General features: G+C 47.1%; 1 long non-coding RNA gene across 2 annotated transcripts; it reads right to left on the bottom strand.

Moving 5' to 3' along the window:
* Positions 1–4,511: 4,511 nt before the first annotated feature.
* Positions 4,512–11,136, bottom strand: LOC118640713. Of its 2 annotated transcripts, none has more exons than XR_004961440.1 (3): positions 11,028–11,136; positions 7,437–7,521; positions 4,512–4,664 (listed from the first exon to the last, which is right to left on the bottom strand). It is a non-coding gene; the product is annotated as an uncharacterized LOC118640713 (long non-coding RNA). The 2 variants fall into 2 exon arrangements; XR_004961439.1 differs by lacking the exon at positions 11,028–11,136 and adding an exon at positions 7,612–7,651.
* Positions 11,137–26,678: the final 15,542 nt, after the last annotated feature.

Below are 26,678 nucleotides of genomic sequence, written 5' to 3'. Positions count from 1 at the left end.
ACAGTTCTCGAATGTTCTATGCACCTGCTGTCTGAGTAATTATACCTTCCCTGGTGACTCTTCCTAGTGACCATATTTCTCACTTTGAATCAGCAACAGGGCACTCAAATTGGAACCTGCAGCCAGGTTAGTGTTAACTGGCCCTTCCTGGCGAGTGACATTAGATTCCTGAGCCTACACCATTGAATCTGACCTGTGGTGAACTTGCTAAGTTAACTCTGACCCCAGGAGGCCTCCTGCTGGCTGCCCAACCAGCTTCCCCCTGGTTACTCTCTCCACATTCCACATTCCACTGGCCCTCCACTTTTGGCAGTGTTCTTAGTCTGAATTTGCAGGTGAAGAAACTGAGGCTCAGAGAGGTTGAATGCTTGTCCTGGGGCACAGAGCTAACCACACGTCTCCCATTATTACCCCCCTGCCTCTGGACATTAGCAACAGCTAACAGCACAAACCCGGAGGCTCCAAAGGCCCCTTGTCACCAAAGAAAGAATAGTCAGCTGTGCTCACGTATGCAATTGTGCCTAATAATACAAGGACAGAGGTGCACAATCCATGTGCTGGCCCCATGTCACGGCTTTAGTACTCAAGTCTTTTGTCCCCTTGTTTACATCCCCCTTCTTGGGCCAGCACAATAGGAGAGCTGAGAGCAAGCAGGGAAAGCAAACTCTTCCAAAGCCAAATAAGGGGCTGGGCCCTAAAATCAGAAGTAAAAACTCATGGGGTTTAATAAATGTAAACAAAGTGTAATGCATGGTAGGGAGGGTTCCTAGGGCCATAAGCAGAGCCCGTTTGACTCCCAAAGGAAAAGAGAAAGTGGCTGCCCACCTCTGTTTATTGGAAACAGACTTGCTGAGCCCAAACCACATCTCCATAATAGGGAAGAAGAGTGCGGCCTTTCGGGGAGTTTTTATTCTTAGGGCTTGAAAAGAGCAGCTGATATTTCTTCAGTCTGCAATATGTCAGCCACGAACTTTTCATTTCCCTCTCCTCTCCCTCCACCCCACCCCCAGCCCGAGAGTTTTTGGCCTTTTGCTTGCATAAAAAGTTATTTCACATCTTGACATGGTTGAGATACTCCATAGCCCCTTCTTAGGGATGCGCTGCACAGGAAGCTGCTGGAAATGGAATCAAAATTTCCACTGTCTGAGCAGCTGAGCTTCTGGAGGAGAACCGGATGGGAAATGGAACCTTGCTCGGTGGGACATGAAGTCTGAAGGAGCTCTGTGTCCTTAGGGTCTCTGGAGCCCCCATCACAATGCAGGGGAGGCTGTTCCGGTCATGTCTGTTCCAGAGGCAGGAGATGGCACGAGTCCTGAGAGCCTCCAAAGTGTGAAGAAGGCCATCGATGGGTTTCATTCCGCACTTGCCAGTTTTTCTTCCCTAAAGCCTGACTGGTGTTGTTATGAGTACCCAGGAGAGAGCTCTTGTGTTTTAAGACTGAGAGGGAGATCCATGAGACCACTGGTTTGGGCTCAGGGACAAAGACAGCAGAACAGTTTATTGCAGGTGGCTGTGACATGATGAAGACCAGGTCTCAGGCCACCTTGTCCTTGTGTGTTCGGGGCTTGATTCAAGGTCCTTCACAGGTGCCTAGACAGGGGCTGGGTCAGCCTCCTTCTTTAGTTGTTAATAGGGCCCACCCCCAAGGGAGGTGTTAGGTGGTGGGAGTGTATGCTTGCATGTATGTGTGTGGGCCGGTGTAAATGTGTGATGGGTGAGTGAGCGTGAGCATGTATGTGAATTGTGAGTATGTGTGTGTGTTGGGGGGCATTGATATCGTCCCTGAAGTCAAGTTGGAAGTTATATGAATCCCTGTATTGTCAGAAACTTTTCTAAAAACTTCATGCATTTATTGCCCACTGTGTGGAGAGCATCTTGTATAAAGTTTACTTTTTTTTTTTAAGTGTCAGAGGAGACAAGCTGTGTGGGTTGAGTATTTATTGCACTCAGACCATGTTTGCTTTCATCACTCTCAATGTTCCTTCCCAGACCTAGGGGGTCTTCTTCCCAAGAGCGAGCTCATCTGCATCCTTCAAAGTTGACTCCCTTCCATGGGAATGTGGAAAGGCCAGGAAAAAGCTTCCAGCCAAGAAGAGAGGACTTGTATCTGGGAGCGGAGCGGAGCCTTCTGTGCTGCCTTCTAGAAACAAACTGAAAGCACATGCGGGTTGTGGAGAATGAAACTCTATTTTTCCTTTCTTCCAGGGTGCTGAGCCAAACGACGTTTCCTGCCTCTCCTGCAGCTAGGATGCTCATGTGATGAAGTTTCTATCAATAGGATTTGAGCAGAAGTGACATGCGTAACCCCTACTTATTAGAGAATAAGTATTCTTCCTCCATGCTTTTCCTCTCTTTTCACCAGCTGGAACACAGTTGGAACTTGCAACAGCCAAGCTTTGGCAAGCAGATGAGAACAATGTTACAGAACAGTGACTTGGAAGGAGGCTGGGTCTCTGAGTGACCAGGTGTCCACTGGCTGGAAGGCTCACCTGAAACTGTACAGGAGAGAGGTTAAAACACATTGATTCTTTAAGCCACTGACATCTTGGGGACTTCGCTACAGCAGTCTAGCCTCCACCCTAACTCCCGCGCATAAGGAAGCTCTGCAGTCCGTCCTCTCCTACAAAAGGGTGAGAGGCACAGGGTCTATTGACAGCCACTGTTCAGTAGAGATTTTTGCTTTCGTTTTCAGTGCAAAAAGAATGAACAGCCTGGCAGAAAGAGTTGCAAAGGATTCAAAAGTGCTTTGAGCCCTGGCCGGTTTGGCTCAGCGGTTAGAGCGCCCGCCTGCGGTTCGGAGAGACCCGGGTTCGGTTCCCGCTAAGGGCATGTACCTTGGTTGCAGTTTGTCCCCGGCCCTGGTTGGTCGTGCGGGTGGCAGCCACTCGATGTGTCCCTTTCACATCGATGTTTCCCTCTCTCTCTCTTCCTCTCTCTCCCTCCCACTCTGTCTGTACAAAAAATGAAAAAAATGTCTTCGGGTGAGGATAAAAAAAAAAAAGTGCTTTGAACAATATTCATTTGTTCATTCATTCATTCATTCCACAAACATTGCCTAAGCACCTATGTGTGTAAGAAGGCGGTATGCTGCCTGCCTCCCATTCCAAACGTTCTCTGCCCACCCTGTGCCCACCATGTCCAGGATGCCACCTTCCAAGGTTTTCAGGAAGCAGGATCCACAGAGACGAAATGTGAATTCCTGGCCACATGCTTTCGTGTGTGGGCAGTAGGGAGAACAATGAAGATGGAGTGTTTGGGTAAAGAAAAGCATTCTCCCTCCTTGTGTACCAGTCTCATTCCGGCTCCTACAGACTTACAATTGTTCGCTTCCATATATTCACCACCAGATATATTCCTGACACTCAAATATCCCTCCCACCTAGGTCTCTGTCTTTCATTGTGGTTATTGTGAACGGAGTTTAAAGGACGCGGGGGCTAGATCTGGTTAGATGGCGTGGCGTGTACCCTGACTCTCAACACTTTCCAGCCAGGTGGTTTGACGACTAGTCTCTGTAATTCAGGTTCCTCAGCTGTAAAACGGGGATAAGCTTTTCTGTCCTGATTGTCTCATATAGTTGTTGTGAAGTTGGGTTGCAAATGTGGGTACCATTATAATGAGTTTTTCTGAGTCCTACCACTTATAGCCCAGGGGCACTTGAAGACACTAGACACTCAAACTGCAGGTGATGTGGGCTGACATGGTGACCCTACATGAAACTCGCCCCTTGTCTATGAGACCCTGCCTGTAGATTTCTAGATCTGCAAATAGTTCCTTTTACAGAGACCTTGCTAAAAGTAAAGGGAACAGCCTAAGGGCCCATCAACACATGACTGGATAAATAAATTGTGTTACATACATAGATACACTATTTTTCAGCCATCAAAAGGAAGTACTAATACACACCACAGTGTGGATGAATTTTGGAAGACATTATGCTAAGTGAAAAAAGCCAGACGCGAAAGGTCACACGTCGTTTGATTCCATTTACATAAAATATTCAGAAGAGATAAATCCATAGATACATAAGAAATATTGGTGGTTGCCAGGGGCTGGGAGAGAAGAGGGGATGGGGAGAAACTGCTTAATGGATTTGGAGTTTTACTTTGAAGTGATGGAAACATTTTGGGACTAGATAGAGGTGGTGGTTGCACGGCATCGTGAATTACTAAACACTCCTGAACTGTACACTTTAAAATGGCTAATTTTGCCCAGCTGGTGTGGCTCAGTGGATTCAGTGTCTTCCCGTGGTCTGAGAGGTCCTGGTTGGATTCCTTGTCAGGGTACATGCCCAGGTTGCAGCCTTGATCCCCAGTAGGGGGCGTGCAGGAGGCAGCCGATCCATGTCTCTCTCTCACATCGATGTTTCTCCCTTCCTCTCTCTCTAAAGAAATCAATAAAAACATTTAAAAAATAAAATAAAATGGCTAATTTTATGTTACGTGAATTTCACCTCAATGCAGTTATGCGCTGCTTTACGAAGTGGATACGTTCTGAGAAATGCACTCTTGGAAGATTTCGTCGTTGCGCGAACATCAGAGCGTCTGGCGTACTGCGCTTCTAGGCTCTGTGGTGTAGCCTACTGCTCCTGGGCCACGAGCCACACGGCATGCTACTGTGCTAAGTACTGTAGGCAACTGTGACACAATGGTAAGTGCTTGTGTATCTAAACAAAGAAAAGGTACAATAAAAATACAGTATAAAAGATTTAAAAAATGGTCCGCCTGTGTAGGGCACTGCCATGAATGGAGCTTGCAGGACTGGAAGTCACTCTGGGTGAGTCAGTGAGTGAGTGGTGAGTGAACGTGAAGGCCTGGGGTGTTACTGTACACTACTGTCGGCTTTATAAACACTGTACACTTAGGCTACACTAAATTTATAAAACAACACGAGGTTAAATCAAGCACAAGAGAAAATGATGCAATCAGGACGCGCGGTAACCAGAGGAGGTATGAAGCTGCTGGTGTAACACGGCGCACTGTTTACGGCAGACTTCCTAAAAATATTAAGTAGAAAAAGCACACTCTGCCCTGGCCGGTGTGGCTCAGTGGTTAGAGTGTTGACCCCTGGACCAAAGGGCCACGGGTTTGATTCCTGGTCAAAGGTACGTACCTGGGTTGCAGGTTCCATCCCCGGCCCTAGCTGGGGTGTGAGGAAGGCAACCCATTGATGTGTCTCTCTCACATCGATGTTTCTCTTTCTCTCTCTCCGCTTCCTCCCTCCCTTCCACTCTCTCTAAAAGTATCCTCGGGTAAGGATTAACAAAAAAGAAAGAAAGAGAGAGAGAGAGGGAGGGGGAAGAGAGGGAAGGAAGGAAGGAAAGAAGGAAGGAAGGAAGGGAGGGAGGGAGGGAGGGAGGGAGGGAGGAAGGAAGGAAGGGAGGGAGGGAACACTCTATTTTTTTTTTTTTTAATCCTCACCCAAGGACATTTTTCCATTTTTTACACAGATAGAGTGGGAGGGAGAGAGCAGAAGAGAGAGAGAGAGGGAAACATCGACGTGAAAGGGACACATCGAGTGGCTGCCACCCGCACGACCAACCAGGGCCGGGGACAAACTGGAACCAAGGTACATGCCCTTAGCGGGAACCGAACCCGGGTCTCTCCGGACTGCAGGCGGATGCTCTAACCGCTGAGCCAAACCGGCCAGGGCGGGAACACTCTAAAATAATGGTAAAAAGTATAGCAGAGTAAATGCATAAACCAGTAACCTGGTTGTTTATTATCAAGCATCATGTACATACATAATTGTATGTGCTGTACTTCTACATGCCTGGCAGAGCAGTAGGTTTGCTTACACCAGCATCACCACGCACGTGAGTTATGCGTTGCACAATGACATTACGACGGCTATGATGGCAATAGAAAATTCTCAGCTCCATTATAATCTTATGGGACCACCATGAAATGTGCAGTTCGTTACTGACCAAAAGGTTGTCATGTGGTGCGTGACTGTAATACGTTTAAATTCAGAGAGCTAATTAAATGGTAGCATTTCACAATGGAACTCAGCAGTGGCTGCCTGTGAACACTGAGTTATTTAAATTCTGAGGAGGTCTCGTCCATTGTCTTCACTCAAAACCCTCCAGGCACCTGCAACACAATAACTGTTCTTGTGGTCATCGCTCTTCGATGCAACAAAGGCCTGCATCAGAACGTGGCTAACTTTCCTGCGGGCTGCCCACCTCTGCTTCTGGGACCACGCTCATGGCAGCTTCAGTCAGGACACTGAAATGTTTGTATATTCACCACATTCTCCAAATACGGGCACAGCCATTCCGGAGAAATGAGACCCAAGTTTCCAGGCCAAGTTTCTAGTGTGACTATGTGAGGGTGGAAATGGAAATGTTAACAGTGGTTAGATCTTACCTTTGGATGGTAGAATTACAGATGGGAGTTTTAATATTCTCTTTTATGTTGACCTATTTTATTTCTTTTCTTTTTAAAAAAAAAAAATCCTCACCTGAGGACATTTCTCCATTGACTTTCTAGATAGAGTGGAAGGGAGGGAGGGAGAGAAACATCAATGTGAGAGAGACACACTGATTGGTTGCCTCACTCACATGCCACAATTGGGGCTGGGGATCAAACCTGCCACCCAGGTATGTGCCGTTGAGCAGGAATCAAACCTGCAACCCTTTGGTCCGTAGGCCGGGCTCTAACCACTGAGAGAAAACTGGCCAGGGTCCTATGTATTTTTAAATAATTCTACAATAAACATAATTTATGTAAATTTAAAGAAAAAAATTAGGTGGTGATGGTTCATTTAAAGATGTAGCATATACACTCATAAAACATTATATTCATTCATTAAAACTTTAGAAGTCCATGTACCGTGGGGCTTGTAAAAACGAGAATGCCCCCCCCCCTGCCCTGAGTGTGTTCATAGTGACCATCACCCTCCTGTGATACTAGAAGCATTCACCAAACTATATGAAAACACAGCTATATGGAAAGATGTTAGGAAGGGCCATTTAGAGATGCTGTTTCGGTCAGGTTTCTGTTCCAGCCAACTGATCCACCCGTTTCCTTCCTTTTTCTGGTCTTCACTGTCATTCCTCCTTTTTTTTTTTTTTTTAATCCTCATCCGAGGACATTTTTCCATTTTTTGTACAGACTGAGTGGGAGGGAGAGAGAGGAAGAGAGAGAGAGGGAAACATCGATGTGAAAGGGACACATCGAGTGGCTGCCACCCGCATGACCAACCAGGGCCGGGGACAAACTGCAACCGAGGTACATGCCCTTAGCGGGAACCGAACCCGGGCCTCTCTGGACCACAGGCCAACGCTCTAACCGCTGAGCCAAACCGGCCAGGGCATTCCTCCTTTTTGAATCAGAACCCTGTCCTTCTTCCAAGGACCATAGTTGCTCCCTCTTCTGAGTCACCTTATCACTTGCTGATTGCATAATTTTTATGGCATGTGTTGTCTGCTACTTACCTTTTTATGTATTTTGCCCCAATTATATCATAATCTTTTTGAGGACAGGCACTGCTATTCGATACTTCTCAGTAACCACGGCATCCTAAAAAACATGTATTGTTGATAGTTATTGTATCATACATGTATTCTGAATCTATCAATAATAGAATGTACATGACAGAAGAGCCCTTACTTTTGGTTTCTTAAATTCTTCAGATGCATTCTTAAAAGAGAATCTGTCACAAATTAAGAGTTGATGAGCACAAAGCCAGGCTACTCTTTTTTTTTTTTTTATCCTCGCCCAAGGACATTTTTGCATTTATCTTCAGATAGAGTCGGGGGTGGGGGGAGAGACAGAGAAACATCAGTGTGAGAGAGACACATCATGTGGTTGCCACCTACACGACCCCAACCAGGGCCAGGGAAAAATTGCAACCAAGGTACATGCCCGGGAGTCTCTGGTCTGCGGGCCAACACTCTAACCACTGAGCCAAACTGGCCAGGGTAAGCCAGGCTACTCTGAATGCTCTCTAGGGGAGACCAAAGTAGACTAAAAAAGTGGTTGAAAAATGAGAGTTTCCAAAAGTTATCAAGTTTATTAGTCAATACTCTGAAAAACGGAAACTCTGAAAAAAATATGTTCCCACACAATTCACTTTTGTTTAAATACTAGGTATAAGGTTAGGCACTAAAAGAGTCACCGTCTAGGTTTGAAATGATTCTTTCTCTAGAATGAGAGATGATTTCTGGAAATTCTTTAGGTAAACAACATCATTTTCAATTTATCTTGAGCAAGGTTTGCTACATTAGTTTGGTTTAGACCTGGTGGCAAGTAACAGAAGCCCAGAAAAACAGTAGCTTAAAGTTAACCAGAAGTTTACTTCCTTCGGGAGGTAGTCAGTCTAAGGTTGGTGCAGCCATCCCCTCTGTCAGGGAGTCAGGACTTCTATCTTATTGTACTGTCATCTGTGCCTTCCATTCCCAAGGCACAGTCATTATGTCTCCAATCTGGGAAGCAGAGAGAAGAAAGAAAGACGTATTCTTTCTCTTGTTTTGTTTTGTTTTGTTCATCCTCATCTGATGATATTTTCCCCTTGATTTAAAATAGAGTGGAAGGGAGGGAAAGAGAGAGAAAGAAACATCGATGTGAGAGAGACACATCAACCGGTTGCCTTCTGCAAGTGCCCCCGGGGCTAGGGATCAAACCTGCAATCCAGGTATGTGCCTTTGACCAGGAATCAAACCTACGACCCTTTGGTACACGGGCCAACGCTCCAACCACCGAGCCACATCCGCTAGGGCATATTCCCTCTTCTTAAGGACTCTCAGGAAGTTGTAAGCACCATTTATTTCTCTAACACTATATTTGTCAGAACAAGCTAAAAAGTGTGATCTCTATTCTAGGCAACAACATGGACAGCTAAACATCAGGATCACAGGAATTTTTAGCGTTTTTTTTTGGGGGGGGGGGGTGCCATGAACTCCTTTGGCAGTCAAGTTAAGCCTATGGACCCCTTCTCAGAATAATGTTTTTAAATGAGTAAAATAAAATATATAAGATTACAAAAAATTTCAATCGAAATTTGGTTCTATTGACAAATGCTTTTGTAGACTCCAAGTTAAGAATCTCCTCTACAGTAGAGAAGAAGGGGGATAGTTACAGCCCCTGACACATGACAAAGGGAAAACCCTACAGAAGGATTTTATTTACTCTTTAAGCAATTGTTCAGCCCGGCTCTGTCTTGTAGAGTATGATGGATATAAGAAGATCTGGCTTCTCCTTTCAGTCATTCTCTAAGTCATTGAAATTATTTAATGAAATGGAAATATTCAACTTACAAGTCTATAGTCAGATAGGCCAGGTTTTATGTATCAGCATTAGGGGAGCTCAGAATAAGGGGGAAATTCTGTGGAGTGGACTTGGAGAAAGGGAAGATAGAAAAGTATAAGATTTAGCCTGGCCGGTGTGGCTCAGTGGTTGAGCGTCACGCACCAAGAGGTCACTGGTTCGATTCCCGTCAGGTTGTGGGCCAAATCCCCAGCGGCGGGCATGCAGGAGGCAGCCAATCGATGTGCTCTCTCATCAATGTTTCTATCTCTCTCTTCCTTTTCCTTCCTTTCTCTCTAAAATCAATAAAGAAAAAAAAATTTTTTTTAAAGAAGATTATAAGATTTATTCTGAAAGAAAAAAGAGGCAGCATATTTGGGGGGAAGGGGCCAGGGAATGTGAGGGGAGGCTATGGAGTAGGGGGAAAATGACTTAGGAGAAGTGGTTGGCAAAGGAAGGGTCAGGTTTGAGCTGATTAGAAGTAGAGAATCACTATTAGATCCTGAAAATAAAGGGATGAAAAGGGTCAAGAAATGTCTACGTGTACACAGGTTGGTATGTACAAATATTTAAAATTGTCCAGAAGAATAGAATTCACATTTCTGAGAGGGGTGCTTGTTGCTTCTGGGGGGTTGAACAGGTGATAGTTAAAGGGACTGAAGTTCTTTAGCAAAGAAATCAAGTTCCTCGAAGGCCTGGCCTCTCATGTTCAGGGTTGTAGGAAGAGCTTCCATTCCCCATTTCTCTCCCATTCCCAGGGCAGACATAGGGAGCCAACCACATCACTTTTTTCCCTCTGAGCTGTGTCATGGCCTCAGAATCCCTCTCCTTGGAGCTCCTGGGGCCGCAATGCTGATTGTATAGATCGGGCGTGCAGAGACACCTCTGTCCACCGCCGCTTACACTCCTTTTGCACTTTTTCCAAAGTACCAGCGTTGTTCACGGAAGAGACTCAGAAGGAACCAGCATCATCTTGGAAACCCAGAATTATAAAAACGTAAAGGCCATAATTTTGAAGAAATCTCATAACTCATTTTAGGGATATGCTGATGATTGAGTCAACTGTTTGAATGAGTCAAGAAACTAGTCTGGACAGGGATCTTGAGAACTTGGAAAAGGATAATAGTGCAAAAGACCAACCTAGCCCCAAACACCCGTCACCTCTCTAGGAAAGCTTGGCTGCAAGGCTGCAGGGGGGAGCTCAGGTCCAAAGGTCTCCCATCATTTCCCTGAGGAAGTGGAAGGACAGCCTTCCCCAAGCTCTTTTTTTTTTTAATCCTCACCGGAGGATATTTTTCCATTTATCTGCAGATAGAATGGGAGGGAGATAGAGGGAGAAAGGGAGAGAGAGAGAAACATTGATGTGAGGACACATCGACTGGTTGCTTACCACAGGACCCCAACCAGGGCCGGGACAAATCACAACCGACGTATGTGTCTTTGGCCAGAATTGAACCCGAGACACATTGGTCTGCAGGTCGACACGCTAACCACTGAGCAAAACCAGTCCGGGCTCCCCAAGCTCTTTATATACCTGGCGAAAGTCCTAGGACACGTGGGGAGGAAAAGAACCGTAGGAATGGATGGCTTCTTGGTGAATTTGAAAAATAGCTGCAAATGAGGCCGCTGGGACAGAGGCCTCAGAACAAGTCCTCAGCCTGAGGCCCTTGCAGTCTTATTCCACCCCTAAGGAATGTCAGAGTCCTGAAGAAAATATGCCAACAAGCTGATGGTTGTAGCTTTTTCCCATGGCGTCCAGTGCTGGACACGTGGCACAATACCTTCCTGGGGATAGACAGGACGAACAGACTGAGTCTTCAGCGGTAGAAACTTGGGCTAACCTACTTCAGCTTGCAGATTTGCTCGGTGATCTTGGAAAGTGCCCTTACTTTCCTAAGGCCTCCATTTCTCCACCTGCAAAATAGGCGCAATAGCTGGGAAGAGAGGATAAACCAGGGCCTGTCAGAACTTCAGTGGCTGAGGGGACACAGGATGAAGACAAGGGGCGGAGGGAAAGGAGGAGGTAACAGGTCCCTTGTCCCTTGATCTTCATGAGTTTACCACAGGAACTAAGAAGCAGTTGGGGCTGGTTGCTCTGGGGATAGTGCCTCTCACAGGGCGGTCTTTATCTCTTTGCAAGAACCACCTCCTTCCTGGGCCCCAGCCACCTGTGGTTGACTGGAGCTCCCAGATGAAGCTTGACACAACCACACACCCCCAACCTGAACACCACAAGAGGTCTTGGATTTTCCACGGCAGTAATGATTTTGAATCTTTTGTCTCATTGCCTAAACGTGATATGTTTGAGCACATGCTCCATTTTGGGGCTCAGAAATCTAATCAGCTACATATTGGGGGCCCCTAGGTGGTAGGTTAAAGTGGACACTTTCCATGTCCCTTGTTACCCACTGCCTTCTCTGGCCTTCAGCCACCTGAGGCCATCTTTTCTGCTCGTCCTCCATTTCCTTAGCTCTCAGCCTTGGAGCATGAGCCTGGGCCTCATCTCACACTATCACAGGCCTCACCTGGCCACTATGCCAATGGCTAGTTCACTGGGACCTCAGGGAGACCAGAGTCCTCACTATTTAACACAGGGGGACTTGCAAGTCTTGGCCAGTGCTGGGAGGTGAGGGGAATGCTTTGGGGTTGAGGGGTCTTTCGATGGAGGCCCCTGTTCCCTCCGATCCTGACCTGCATGGGTGAACAGTAACAGGAAGCAGAGGGTTGTGATGAGGTTTAGAGGTAGCAGGGCCGCGTTGGATCCTTCCTCTGCCTCTCGATAATACTGAAGCTCCCCAGGAGTCATTTCCTCATCTAGACAAGGGCCAGCACCTGAAGGCTGTGGTGTTGCGCGGCTGCATGGAGACCAGAAGCCCCTACATTTCTTGAGCATGGGGGACCTGGTTCTGCACAAGCGATCCCACCACTGACTGAGCTTGGGAGCCTCCCGGGCAACCCGGTGGGAGCCCTGGAGAAGGACCACCCCCACTGTACTGGAGAATGGCTGAGGAGAGACACACGAAGGGACTCCCAGGGCTGAGGGTCTGTCAGGGATAGGACAGCAAGGAAAACTGCGAGTAAGCAGAAGCCATGAGGCAGAGAAGGTGGGTGAAGAAAGACAGAGAGGGCGGGGGCAAGAGGACAGCTGCAGGCACGGCAGAGACCTGGGTAAACCGAGTCATGCCTTGGGCAGGACCTCTGGGGTGGGACTCAACTCAGGCACGTCTGCTGCTGTGGGATCCCCAACAACACCCCTGTTACCCTTAAGGTCCCGAATCTGAAACCCACAGATTCCCAGTGTTTCTTTTTTCTAGTGTGTCTTTCCATCAAATAGCCCTCCCAGGCCTGGTGTGAACAGCATTGGTCTCCATCCCTTGCAGTCTGAAAAAGAAAAAGTCCTACCTTGAGGGATTGTGACGAAAATCGATCAAAACCATATATGGAAAGTGGTCTCTGAGCGGCCCAGATGCTCATCAGGTAATCAGGACAGGGAAGCTGTTATTGCCAAGCAATTGAACACAGCCTGACTGCAGAGCCCAAAGAATCTTCAGCGGACTACGCAGCAGCCAGGTGTTGACGCCCCGAGCAGAACTGTTTTTCACCAGTGAGCTGGGCTGTATGGACCCAACCTCATTCTCCTGTTTTGTCCCCCTACAGACCTCACAGCTAAAACCTGAATAGGATTTTAGAAACAAACACAGGACTAATGCTGGCACAAGGCACACCTGTGCTAGCTTCCTGTCCTTGTATTCCGAGGATCGCTGGATGATGCTGAACTGTTGAATTGCTCAATCATTTCGATTTTGTTTGAGGCTCTCTGCAGAAACTATTTGAAAAGAAATCAGGGCTGTCCTGAAAAATCCCAGAATGTCTGTGCTAAAGCCTTCCAGATTGTCCCTGACCTTGGCCTCACTGGGGAAGGTGAATGAGGAGGGAAGACACATTGACCGAACCCCAGGGGAACCAGGACTGTGAAGGCAGTTTCGCAAATGATTCCAGCAGTGACCTGATTGTCTGGATGACAGACTTTTTGCTGTGTTTCTTTACTTGCAGGATATTTTCACGATGGCCCTCCCTCTCCTGTGGTGAACAGCTTTGTCACCATGCCTTCCAATCTGAAAAAGTCAATGACTGGGCTTGGTGGTTCAGCTCAAGTTTACAGGGCAGGAAAAAGGGTCAGAGAGGTTAAGTGACCCACCCAAGGTCACGTGAGTGGTAAGTGCTGGGGCTGGGACTTGAACTCAGATCTGCTTGATTCCTTCCCACCATGCCCAGGTATTACTGCTGAAAAAGTGAAACCTAGAATGGTATAGCAAATGGCGTAGTGGTGTGTTCCAGCCACGACCTGGTTTTCGCATCACGGCGACTCACTTTGAACCTGATGGTGGCAAGTGGAAAAATGCCAGATTGGTTTGGGAAGGGGTGGGGAGAGGAAAGAGCGGTGGGGGAGGGGAGGAGTGTCAAGTAAAAATTGTCCTCTGCTGCGTCATTAGGAGAAAGGAAAAGGGCACTCTTCTCATTTTTCTTAACAAAAGCACCACAGGAAGAAAACAATTCATTAAGACTGCATACTTGAGCCCTGACCTGTTTGGCTCAGCAGTTAGAGCGTTGGCCCACAGTCCGGAGAGACCCAGGTTCGGTTCCTGCTAAGAACACATACCTCGATTGCGGTTCGTCCCCGGCCCTGGTTGGGGTTGTGCGGGAGATAGCCACTCAGTGTGTCCCTTTCACGTCCATGTTTCTCTCTCTCTCTTCCTCTCTCTCCCTCCTACTCTATCTGAACAAAAATGGAAAAATGTCCTCAGGTAAAGATAAAAAAAAAAAAAAAAAAGATTGCATACTTTAGCAAGTAAGCAGAAACACTTATTTCAGTTCTTGAGAAGAAATTTTTGCAAAAGAAGAGAAAGGAGTAATCAATAGCTTTTTAAAAAAATTTTTATTTTAAAGAAAACTTAAATGGCTTCTGGTGAGTGAGGGCATGTTTGTGGGACTTTGTTTTACCTGAGGTCGTCCAAATTGCATATGATGAGCAGGTCTCAGGGCTGAGGGCTGGTTCGCTCCTACGTGGGTCCTGCAGCCTAGGATGGAGGTTGGCACAGAGGAGGTGCATGATACGTGCTCGGTGAACAAAGTGCCACCTGCTTACCCACCAGACTCCAACAGCTTGCAGGGGCATTGAGGTCACAAACAGACAAACCCAATGTCTGCTGGCCAGATAGTCCCTCTCAAATGTTACCAGTCCAAGAAAGGAGTCGGCTCAGAATACTCTTAAAAAGAGGCGTTGGAGATGGCCAGTGAGGAAGGACATGAATATTGGTTTTCTTTTATGGGTTCTAGAGACTCTTTCTGTCTTTCATATGCCCAAGTGGCTCCATTCTTGTCCCCCTCGTCTAGGGGGGACTTCTAACCTAGGGGACCTGACACAGTGGTTAGATGTCAGTGGTTAGAAGCAGACCCATTCTTAGTCATCTTTCCAGAATTATATATAATCTCACTCATCTTTCAACATTGAATTTCATGCCCCCTCCTCCAGGAAGCCTCCCTTGGTGCTCCATCTCTTTTTCTTGTTCTTTCAGCTCTGGATTAAACCCTTCTCTTCTGTGGGTCTGGCTCTCCCTGGGCAGCAGCATCTCCTCATTCTGGATTGTGACACTTAGCACCACACTGTCAGGTCCTTAGGGATAAGAAGTAGGTTTTCTTTAACTTCATATCCTCAGTACTTAGCCAAGGGCCTGGCGTACCATAAGTACTCAATAAATTTTGTTACATGACAATTAAAAAATGGGCAGAGGACCTGAATAGACACCTCTCCAAACAGGACATACAAATGGCCTGGAGACATATGAAGAAATGCTCACCATCTCTAATCATCAGAGAGATGCATATTAAAACGATTATGAGGTATCACCTCACACCTGCCCAAATGGCTGCCATCAACAAATCATCAAACAACAAATGCTGGTGAGAATGTGGAGAAAAGGGGACTCTAGCACACTGCTGGTGGGAATGCAGACTGGTGCAGCCACTATGGAAAACAATATGGTGTTTCCTCAAAAAATTAAAAATGGAACTGCCATTTGACCCAGTGATCCCACTTCTTGGAATATATCCTAAGAAGCCTGAAACACCAGTCAGGAAGAACCCTTATGTTCATAGCAGCACTATTTACAATAGCTAAGATCTGGAAACTGCCCAAGTGTCCATCAGTAGATGAGTGGATAAAGAAAGCTGTGGTACATATACACAATGGAGTACTATGCAGCTGTGAGAAAGTGAGATCGCTTATCCTTTGAGACAACATGGAGGGATGGGGAGAATATTATGCTAAACGAAATAAGCCAGTTAGAGAAAGACAAGTACCACATGATCATATTTATTTGTGGAACATAATGAACAAAATAAGCTGTTGACCAAAAGAGATCCAGAATCATGGAAGCAGGGAACAGACTGATGAACTTCAAAGGGCTGGGGGGTTGGGAGGGGTGAGAAGAGATAAACCAAAGAACTTATATGCATATATGCACAACCAATTGACAGGGACATTAGCCTGGGGACGGCAGGAGCAGGGTGGGAATGGGAAGGAGGGGGTCAATGGGGAAAAAAGGGGGACTTTCAACAATAAAAATAAATACATAGAAGTAATAAAATAAATTGTGTTAAATGAATAAAAGGAGGAAAAGAAGAAGGGAGAGAAGGAATGGAAGGAAAGGGAACACTCTGGGAACTATGACATTTTCTTTTTGAAATCTGTCTCAGAATTATTTGCCCAGTACTTGTCCACAGAGGGCAATTAAAGTTAGGATTCTATTTTCTGTAAGTGGCTGAGCTCCTCCACTCCCAGCTGTGTCTTTGGAACCTAAGGCAGAAGGAAACTGGGGTGGATTTGGAGGGATTTGGGAGCACAATGTCTGAGGCGTATGTCTGTGTCCTAACACATTTCTGAACTAAACCTATGTCCGTGAACCACATGCAAAAGGCACACACAGCCACGTTTGGTTACCTGGAACTTAGTTACTCAGCAATTTCAACTTTCAGACCACAGCCAACTGCAGCCTAGGTGTGGGAGGGCGGGGAGACCGCTCTCCTGCTCACTGTTGTAACCACGGTGCCCCCAAAGGCCTGCCACTTGGTAGGTGCTCAGTGGTGATCTGTTGAATGATTCAACAGTGAGAAAAGGATTTGAGGCAGCTTAGGTGTGACAATTTCTACTGTAGATGTCCTGAACTCTACACACATGAGGCCCTTGGATTCTCACTCAAGTCCTATTGACACTTCATTTACAAACAGTTCTATCAGACTTTATTATCTTGTTTTAGATCCACTACAGAGCGAAAAATTGGAAGAGAAGAAGAGTTTCTACTCTGCCTGTATAAATATATTTTCTTTATTATCAGAAAAGTAGATACAACACTGCTAACAGTAGACGAGGACCAACTGGCAACTGTGAACAGCTGTAAACAGTGTCACGGGTCATTCCAATAGATCACAGAACATGACTGATGTTAAAAATAATAACCGAGTCATGAAAAGTAGGTACAATGAACTTCAACCTACTCTTCTAAGAAGACAGGAAAGTAAATAAAACATTTAAGATCTCTATCCATGTTGGATAAAAGTGAAACTTTAGAGACATAATCCAAAAGCATTTGCCATTAGCTGAGGCATTGTGGAGTCTTTGAGGATTTTGATTCTCAAGTTTGTTGTTGTTAATTAGCTCTGCCCTTTGGCTTTCCCCCATTACTGTGAGTGGTCACAGGTCGCCTTGATAATACCCTCAGGGCTCTGCTCATTAGGAGATAGGGGGGCCCTGTGGAGACCCCCAAGTTGGAGCCCACATTCTGAATCAGTCCTTAAATGGACTCATTGCTGGATTTCTCTGAGGGCTGGTAAGAACAGGAATACTGTGGAATGCTGTGTTGATTGAACAACAATCTTGGTTAAAATTAGAATTAGTGGCAACCTGGGAGGGCAAAATGAGGTAGAGAAAGCCACACAGAGCTAGGAGTGGGAGGACTCCTACCCTCTGCCCGCCAAGTGAGGTGTGTAGGTGTGAGCCCCAATTGCCCCCACCTCCAGGATGGCACTGAATGCAAAAGCCCCTTCTTCTTCCAGACCTCAGTGTGCAGATCATGTGACTATAGCAGAGGGGTGGCGGGCCAAGGGGAAGCTAGGGAAAAGGTACTGCAATGTGTCACCTGGGGTGAGTCAATGGGACAAGGCCCTCTCATGCTGCATAGGGTGGAGCCGTGCTCAGCTGGCCCGGAAAGCTTTGAAATACCCACACCTTTCTGTCTCAGTAGGTGGTTCCATGGGCCTCCGCTGAGTCCCAACTTCGAGGAGTCTAACTAGGTCTGAGGACTGACCAATCCTAGACAGTGGCTGTGGGAGGGACAGAGCTGGGCCCCCTCAGGACACCCATCCAGGTCTGGTTAGGTATAAAATCCAGCTGGTTGTCTTGAAATGTTACAAGCAGAACAACAAAACAAAAGCTACTCATGTCTGTTAGCTCTGGAGAAGCTGCTGCCGGCCCCCTGCTCTGTCTGGGGGAGCTGAGTCCCACCCCAGGACATCCTGCAGAAGTTGCAGGGGCCTCCAGGGGCCTGGGCTACGTTCTCTTTCTCATCCTTGACTGTAAGTATCTACTTCAGACAGACCAGGTCTTGACCACTCAACAGAGCCACTGTTGGAGTGTTCTGGGAAGACATGTTTTATGATAAAATCTTGCTTCCTTCTGTTTTATGTATGACATTTTCCCAAAAGGAAAAAAAGTTGGAGTAACTAGTATCATTATTCTTCCTTGCTTTTAGTTTCCACCGCAGAACCATTTGTCATCAGAAAACAGTTTACTTTACACCTCTCAGGCTGATTTCCACATCCAGAAGAGACTGGACGGGGGGACAGCGGTGACCTCTGGATGCCCCACTGCAAAGGGGCTGGGAGGTGCAGAGAAGTGAGTCACCAACCCCGGAGGTTGCTCTGAAGAGAGCTGAGTGGAGCGTCTGCAGAGGCAGACAAGGGAATCTCGACATTGCACTGGGTGGTGCATGAGATGGTGAGATGTGAAACAGGCGTTTCCTCCCTGAGCCCCTTCTTGATCCACTCCGTTGGGTGAAAACATAGTTGAAGTTCTGCCGTTGTGGGTGCAAACATTATCTGTGACTTGGGGGTGGGGAGAGCCAGTACAAAAATGCTTTAAATTGAGATTTTTTCATCCTAAAGTCTATGGGGTCCCTATTGGACCAAGAGAGAAGAAGGCCTGAACTGATAATGACTTGTTAACAGATTTCAACCTTCCTGCTGCTCCATATGAGAAGGACCAAATGAGAGTCTAGGCTGTGGTTGCTGCTAGAAACCCCGAAGGCAGGGGTGGAATGGGAAATTGCATCAATGTCTCAATGCATTGCTTATGTCATGTCAGATACCCGCCACTGGGAGGGAGGTATTACATGTTTGGATTTCTGGGGTGATGCTGATCTAAGGGATCTGAACTCAATTCTTCATTTGAGCTTAGATGAACTTTACCACGATGTTTTGAGCTACATTCTCAGGCAACCCAGATTGAGGACACTTCAGTCCTGGTAACCAGAAACCGCCCTGTCCTTATACTCTCCCCTGGACTGGAAGGGTGGGCTCTTACCTGACAGGGAGCATTCTAATCAGGACCTTAATTTGTAACTGATGAGGAGTCCCTTGAGGGTTTTAGAAGCAGAGTCACAGGGTCAGATCTATGTTTTTAGAAAGATCACTCTGGGTGTATGTGGGGGTGGGTTCCCAGGGGAAACTGGCTTAGGGACACCAGTGAAGAGCTGCTATTGTCTGAATGTTTGTATCCCCCTAAAATACACATATCTAACCTCCAATGTGATGTTAGATACATTGGGAAATGTATCTAACCTTGCCTTTGGGGAATGACGAGGTCATGAGGGTGGAGCCCTCATGAATAGGATTAGTGCCCTTATAGAGGAGGCCCCAGAGAGCTCCCTTGCCCCCTCTATCAGGCGAGGACACAGGGAGAAGGCAGCCATCTATGAACCAAGAAGCAGGCCTTCACTGGAGACCAAATCTACTGGGACCTTGATCTTGGACTTCTAGCTTCTGTTTATATTGTCAGCCATTCGGTCCAGTTTCCTGTCATAGCAACCCAAACGGCCTAGACAGTAGCCCATTGAGTAACCCAGATGGGAGGTGATGACAAAGGCGTGAAGCACTGTAAGGGATGAAATATTTAGGGATGAGAAGGAGTCTGGGTGCTGTTATAAGGTTATCATGGTAGAGAACCCAGGAATGTCTAATCCTATCTCAGCCCAACCACCTGTCTACCTCCAAAGCTCCTAGGGAAATATCCAGGAAACAGAAATCGAGCAAGGAAGAGAAAATGCCATGTGTAAGTTGCCATATTAACTCCCCTTTCCTCGTGTTTTCTTCCATGTGTAGGAGGACTCAATTATCCTTGTATTGATTAGTTCCAGGCCCTGGTCTCTTCCCTGACCCCCCCCCCCCCAGGGGAGACAGCACACATGCAGTCTGCTGGTCCATGCTTCAAGCTTTACAGGACCTGGTGTCTCCCAGTCTCCCAGTCTGGAGGCTGCCCCGGTCCAGAGCTGACTGGCGGGGAGAGGAACGGCTTGCTTCCAGTATGAGCCACATTCTCCCGTATCGGCTTTATCTGTCACAAAGATGACAATTTGATATCTATATACCTTATTCTTCCTTTTGTAATCTCTTAACTAGTTCAGAAGTTGGATAAGGAAAACAAGTTTGTCATTTATTATACCTCTAAGACCCCAAATTTAATATAAGCTGGTGCTTTGGCCCCAAATCCCAACCTCTGTCAAACTGGGTTGAAACATATGTAATATTTCTTTGGCCTAGGCTAAAGATCAAAGCACCTTATTTTCCCTGAACCCCACTTGCGAAATGAAAGGAAGAAGGAAAAGCCCGTAACATGAGAATAAGCCTCAGGAGGCAAAGAGTGGTAAAAATCGTTTGTTCCATTAAAGATCACGAATAGCCTCAAGATGACGTCCACGAGGAATCGTGGCCCCATCAGTGACTGGGAAACTGACCTATTAGGTCCACATGCTTTCTTGTTGGGGAGAAGGAATCATTTGGGGAAGAATAAAAAAGGACTGAGCCCAGAAAGGAGAAAGGAGAGACGAGAGAGGCCTGTATAAGCGGCAGAACCAGGTAGGTACAGCGGGGTGGGATGGGCCTCTGGAGGGAATCCTGATGCTCCCTGGCTGGGGAGCCCCAGTGGATGGAGGTGCCATTCACTGAGGTGGAAAACTCAGCAGTTTGGAAGGAGAGGTTTGTCATAGCTGGGCAAGGGGACAGCTCCCCTGCAGAGTTCTAGAAGTGGGTATTGCTCATGTCTTACAGGACACCCATTCATCCCGGAGGCCAGGAGGATGGCCAAAGCTAACCAAACAGAAGAAACCAATAAAGCTCCACAGAAGCAATAAAATGTTCAAAGTTTGATTTGCTTGCAGATATTGAGTGAGCCCCATTGTACGTCAGATACTGCGCTCAGGCCTGAGAATATAGTCAGTGGTGAACAAAGCACGTCTGGCTCTGCCCTTGGGAGTTTATCAGGGCTTCCCCAGTTTTGTCTTACTTGCCGGCTCCTTCCAGGGCTGGAGAGTAGTTCTCCCTTTCAGGGGACGCTTGTCAACGCCAAAGGGTCATGTGTAGACTTTCTGCTGTTACAGGCCTGAGGGAGGTGTGCAGGGGAGCTCTGACTAGAGACTGCACCCAGCAACGAGACATTGCTCAACTTGCCAAATGGAAAGTCTGTCGGAGACTTAGACTCTAAGTGCTGACTTTTCGGTCCTCCTTCTGCAGGATTAAAAAGCTTTGTGTGAATGTTTACATATGTGTACATCTCCATAGGGGTGTGGACAGTGGAGTGTGCCCAGAGCCCAGCTCCTGTGCTGAATAAATAGCACCCTGCTTGTTTCCTTTGTCCTGCCTGGGACCCCGTGAGCCCCAGGAGGAGTCATAGCCCCATGACTGCACGGAAGGGTTCTCTTTGGGGATTTACCCTGTTTCAAGAGGGAGCGCCTAGCCTCTCCTGAAAGGTGAGTAGCTGCAGTTAGACCTCTCACCGAGATCCTGGGGCCTGTTTCCAGGGGTTCCCACTGGGGCTGTGTTTCAAAAATACAGCTTTGGGGCCCTACATCTGGGCATTCTGATTCACTGAGTCTGGGGTGAGAACCAGGAGTCTGTATTATTAACAAATAGCCTTTCTTCTCTGGTGATGCTGACGCAGCATGGAATCCTGGGTCAAAACAGCCCACCCGAGCTGTGCAGATCACGTGGGCTTGTGGAGAGTGAGGCGGAGGACACCATGTGGCTTTCAGCGAGGCTATCAGGATGGTTGTGGGGCTTTTGACCTTGGAGAAGGTGCAAGCCCCAGCTTCCTCCTTCTGGGTCTGAGGAAATGTCAGACCCGCCCACTGGGGATGCTCCTGGTACCTGTGCACAGGTGAGCCCCGGATGCATGTGTCTGGGGGACAGGGTCTCTAGTGGGGATTCCTTGAGATGAAGCTCGTCAAAAAGTTTGAGAACAGTGGTCACTCCAAAGGGCTTCTACGAAAGACTTCTTCTCCCTGCCACTGAGCACGCTTTGGCAGGGAACCAGGCGCTTCCTTCAGATTCCTGCGGAGACACTTGGTCCCTTTGGCAGACCCTTCCCTCCGCCAGCTTCCTGGAGTCACTGCCAGAGCCCTCAGTTTCCCAGCTGGAGTGGTCAAGGGGGAAATCTGATCGGGCCCTCTCAGGCCAGAGCTGCCCCGCAGTTCGCTGGTCAACATTCATACGGCCCCGCTCGGTTCCCTCCACTGTAGACAGGGACAGGGACACAGATCTAAATTGTGAGCATGGCTGGGTCCATTTAACAGTGTTGTGGGAGGTGGTGGGGTGACAAGCCATGGTTGGTACCTCTAAAGAGATCTCTGCAGCCTGCCTCGTGCTGGGTGTTTGAGCAAGGTAGGGACCAAGGAGGGCAATACACCCAGTATTCAAAATTCATATCAGAGAGATTCTCACAAGGTGATCCCAGACTTCCTTTGTGTTGCAAGGCAAACTCCAGGTTTCGGCATCATGCCCTGCATAAGGGTGCCGGCAGATGGTCACCAGGAGATCTGTGCAGAGATTGCCTTTCTGGGAGACCAAACCTTGGGACAGGTGAACACAGCCGATTGCAGGAAATGGATCAGAGTGGGTGAGTGGAGGCGGCAGGAGCATTTTGGGTGCCCTGTTATTGTTGCTCCCGCTTGGAACTTCTCCACAGTGCTGCTCGCTGTGACCTCCTGTGGCCGCTCCGTCTGCAAGCTGGTGGCTTGGCAGGGCTGAGCTGCCGCCCCTGTAACACAACCCCGGCCTGCTCAGGGTTCAGGGAGGCTCCTGAGGGCTGTTTGATTTGGACACAGTAGTCACTTCAAGGGAGTCATGGGAAGGAGCATGAAATGATTCCGGATTCCTGATTTTCCGTGGTATGGTGAGAGTGTTCCAATGAGCCTTCTCCAATCCCCGTGGCCACATTCTCTGGTCGGTTTTTACTTCCTTGGCTCATTTATGAAGTGCCGTTGGCCAAAGCTGCTCTGAGGGGTCATGAGGCTGTAGTAACAAAGGCTCCCCAGGAGGCAAGGCGAGCTCCCTCCTCCTCATAGGAATGGAAAAATTGGCAGGTCATTTGACTCCTACAAAATATCCCCCTGAGAAGTGCTGATTTCCAGCTCACCACTAAAGACCAGAGAACGCATTCCAAGCCGGCTTTAGCAGTCCCCACGGAAATTGCCTAGTAACCGGTGGCAGGGGCTTGATTGTGTGACGTTCTGACCAACACCACACATTTGAATAGCTTGCTGAGTAGCTGAACAGATGACCTTGAGCCACCTCTCTTGTGATTTCAGGTGTCTTCGGGACAAAGCCCACGCACAGTGGAGGATGGTAACAGACATGCAGGATGTATTGAGGTAAATTTCCAGGGCGGGGTCCGTCCCCAAGAAGCACCAAGTCATTCAGCTCTCCCTCCATCTGCCATGGCAGCCACACAGATTGTTGTCAGAAAGTCTGTAACCTAAGGTAGAAACAGACAGACCTTTCAGGATGTGGGGTTCCTCCCTCCCTCCCTTTGGGCATCTCAGAAACCCCAGCCAGTCCCAGAAGCCATAGAGGCTCCATCCCTCCAGGTGCCCAGGCTGTGGGAACCAGACCTGAAGGCTCCCTTCAGCCAGGCCTGGGCCCCACAGAAGGCTCCATGCAGGTTATGGCCTCCCAGCCTCCTCTGCTTCTTTAAGGATCAATTTGCCACCAGGAGGAATTTTTTTTTTTTAATCCTCACCTGAGGATATTTTTCTATTTATCTTCAGACAGAGCGGGAGAGAGAGAAAAACATCGACTTGAGAGGGACACATCCACTTGTTGCCTCTCGCATGACCCCGACCAGGGTCGGGGATGAACTGCAACCGAGGTACGTGCCCTTGGCCAGAATTGAACCCGAGACTCATTGGTCCATGGGCTGATGCTCTACGGCTGAGCCAAACCAGCCAGGGCACCAGGAGGAACTTTCGCCACGCTGTTACTTGAGGTCAATCCGCCACCACAGATGCTGCACACATTCAAATTAAGTAGATGTATCCTCATTTCTGCAACCATTCCCCTCCTATTGGACACTCTTCTTGTTTTTTGAATGTTCACTATTAATAACCCTGTGGTGCATATGCCATGTGCACACAGTATCTTTTCTGAAAGATACAATCAGTCCCCCAAGTGAAAACACTGGGTCAACAAATACAAGAATTTTGACTCCTGCCAAGTTACTTTCCAAAATATGTGTCCCACTTTACAATGTCACCACTGATGTCCAAAGAGTAACCATTTTCCTGGCTCCACTGGGCATTATTTTTAAAGTATCTTTCTGATTTAATAGTTAGAAATATACTACCTCATGGATGTTTCAGGTTGCATTTCTTGGATTACTAGCGAGACTGAATACTTTTCCATGTTTGTTTATTGATCACATTTTCTCTTTTCTAAATCGTCTTTTCCCATCCTTTGCCCACACATCTGCTAGAAGTGCTGAGTGTTTTTCTTGCCGATATATCTGATATTAACACTTTGTGGTATTTGCTATGCACATAGGACAAGTTGTACAGCTATTGTTTGTCTTACAACTTCACTTGGATGTCTGTTGGGCCATTCAAAGTTAACACGTCAAGATGGGACTCTAAATGTTCCTCCCTAAAGCTGCTTTATGTCTCTGGTCTTCCGCATCTCAGTAAATGGCACTACAATCCATCCTAGCCCCAAACCTAGGAGTCCTTCTGGATCCTTCTGGATCCATCACATATCTCATCCACCAGCCAGGCTCCCTCCTCCAGCCCTCCCCACTCACAAGTCTATGCAAGGCCCTCTGCCCCAGTCACTAGTTATCACATAGCCGTATGGCATTTTTCATAATCAGAGATCCTCTTGTTTATTCATTCATTTGCTTCTTCATGGCGTGGTCCCTATCTAGATTCTACAGTCTAGAATGGAATCTCCACAGGAGCCTGGCTTGTCAGTCATTACTGTATGCCCAGTGCTTAGAGCAATGTCCACCCCTTAGTGGGAACTCAATAAATACATAAACTTTGCCCCTTTAAACCTATTTAAACTTGTATGAAGAAGACCTCAAGACATGGATCAGATCATTGACTGTGGGAAGACAGTTCCAGGTATAAAGCTGAACTCTACCACTTACTGCATGATCTTGGGCATGTTACTTAACATCTTTAAAGATGAGATTAATAATACCATCCTCCTAAGGTTGGACGATATATCAGATAATGTGGACAAAGTGCTTTAAAAAAGAGACAAACACGAATAAACACTCAATAAATGTCAAGCCTGTGTCAGGGTTTCTCGGCTTGCAAGTCATTCCCTTCTTTTTGCTAAAACCTTAATTAACATTAAATGGCATTTTATTTGTGTTTTCATGGTGTACTTTTTTTTTTTTTTTTTTTATCCTCACCCGAGGACATTTTTTGTACAGATAGAGTGGGAGGGAGAGAGAGAGAGAAACATCGACATGAAGGGACACATCGAGTGGCTGCCACCCGCACGACCATCCAGGGCCGGGGACAAACTGCAACCGAAGTACGCGCCCCTAGCGGGAACCGAACCCGGGTCTCTCCGGACCGCAGGGCGACACTCTAACCGCTGAGCCAAACTGGCCAGGGCTCATGGTGTACTTTTAAGAAGCTTTAAAAAATGGTTAACCTTTAAATGCTTTGGAATTTATTTTGGTGTATTAAGTGAAGTGAACTTCTCAATGGTATCAGCGCCATTTGCTGACTAATCTTTCTGATTTGTTATGCTTTATTACACATTCAATTTTTATATACGGAGTTGACAAAAGTAGGTTTACAGTTGTGAGTATGCAAAACAGAGTTTACTTATTTATTTATATTATTAGTCCTCACCCAAGGATATTTTTCCATGGACTTTTAGAGAGAGTGGAGGGGAGAGAGGGAGAGAGAGAGAAAAAACATTGGAGAGGGACACATCAATTAGTTGCCTCCTGCATGACCCCAACCAGGGCCAGGGATCGAACCTGCAACCCAAGTATGCCCTTGACAGGAATCAAACCTTTTGGTCTGCGGGCTGACTCTCTTAACTGAGCCAAAGCAGCCAGGGCACAGAGTTTATTCTTGTATTATAATTTCTTAATTATCATATTATTTATTTGTATTGTAACTAAACTTTTGCCCATGCCTGCATAATGGGATATTTTTTCTGGCTGTCGAGTCTGTCTCCCTGTCCCCTCTTGGGCTGGGACTACACTGGTTCACACTGGTTCACTGAGTGGGTCAGACTTCCAAGATTCTCTGCCGGAAGACTCAGAAATGTGACGTCCGTTTGTGCTGTTTCCAGTCCCTGACAAGAATACTTGTCCTTCTTGCCCTTGGGTTCCTTGGGACACCAGTATATCCTGATGTACATGTCCCCTTTTTACTTGAGCCAATTTAAACAGGTTTCTGGAACGTGTGACTTATCCAAAGGTAAACTTCACCTTTATAATGGCCTGAGGAACCTCCCCAGCCAATGGGACTGCATTCCTACATGTCACAGAGATTAAAACGCTGCCAACAGGGTCAGCAAAAGACAGGAAAGTTATCAGGACACTGGTAAATCAGGCCCCACGTACCCACCCTGCCATCGCCTTGATGTTAGCAGGCACCCCAACACTGAGCTACAGATTCAGACAAAACCAGAAAGGCAGGTTGTCCCTGACCCATTCAAGACTCTACCTGTTCACATGGCCGTTGTAAGACTAAGGAAATAATATATGTGGAAGTACTTGAAAAAAGCATTAAAACATATTGTTATTATTGCCTTGTTTCATTCTAAAAAGAACGTGAAACGGCAAACAAATTAAATGTTAATAA

Source organism: Molossus molossus, unplaced genomic scaffold (assembly GCF_014108415.1).
Source record: "Molossus molossus isolate mMolMol1 unplaced genomic scaffold, mMolMol1.p scaffold_m16_p_23, whole genome shotgun sequence".
Lineage (NCBI taxonomy): Eukaryota > Metazoa > Chordata > Mammalia > Chiroptera > Molossidae > Molossus > Molossus molossus.
This window is presented reverse-complemented; position numbering and strand designations above follow the sequence as displayed.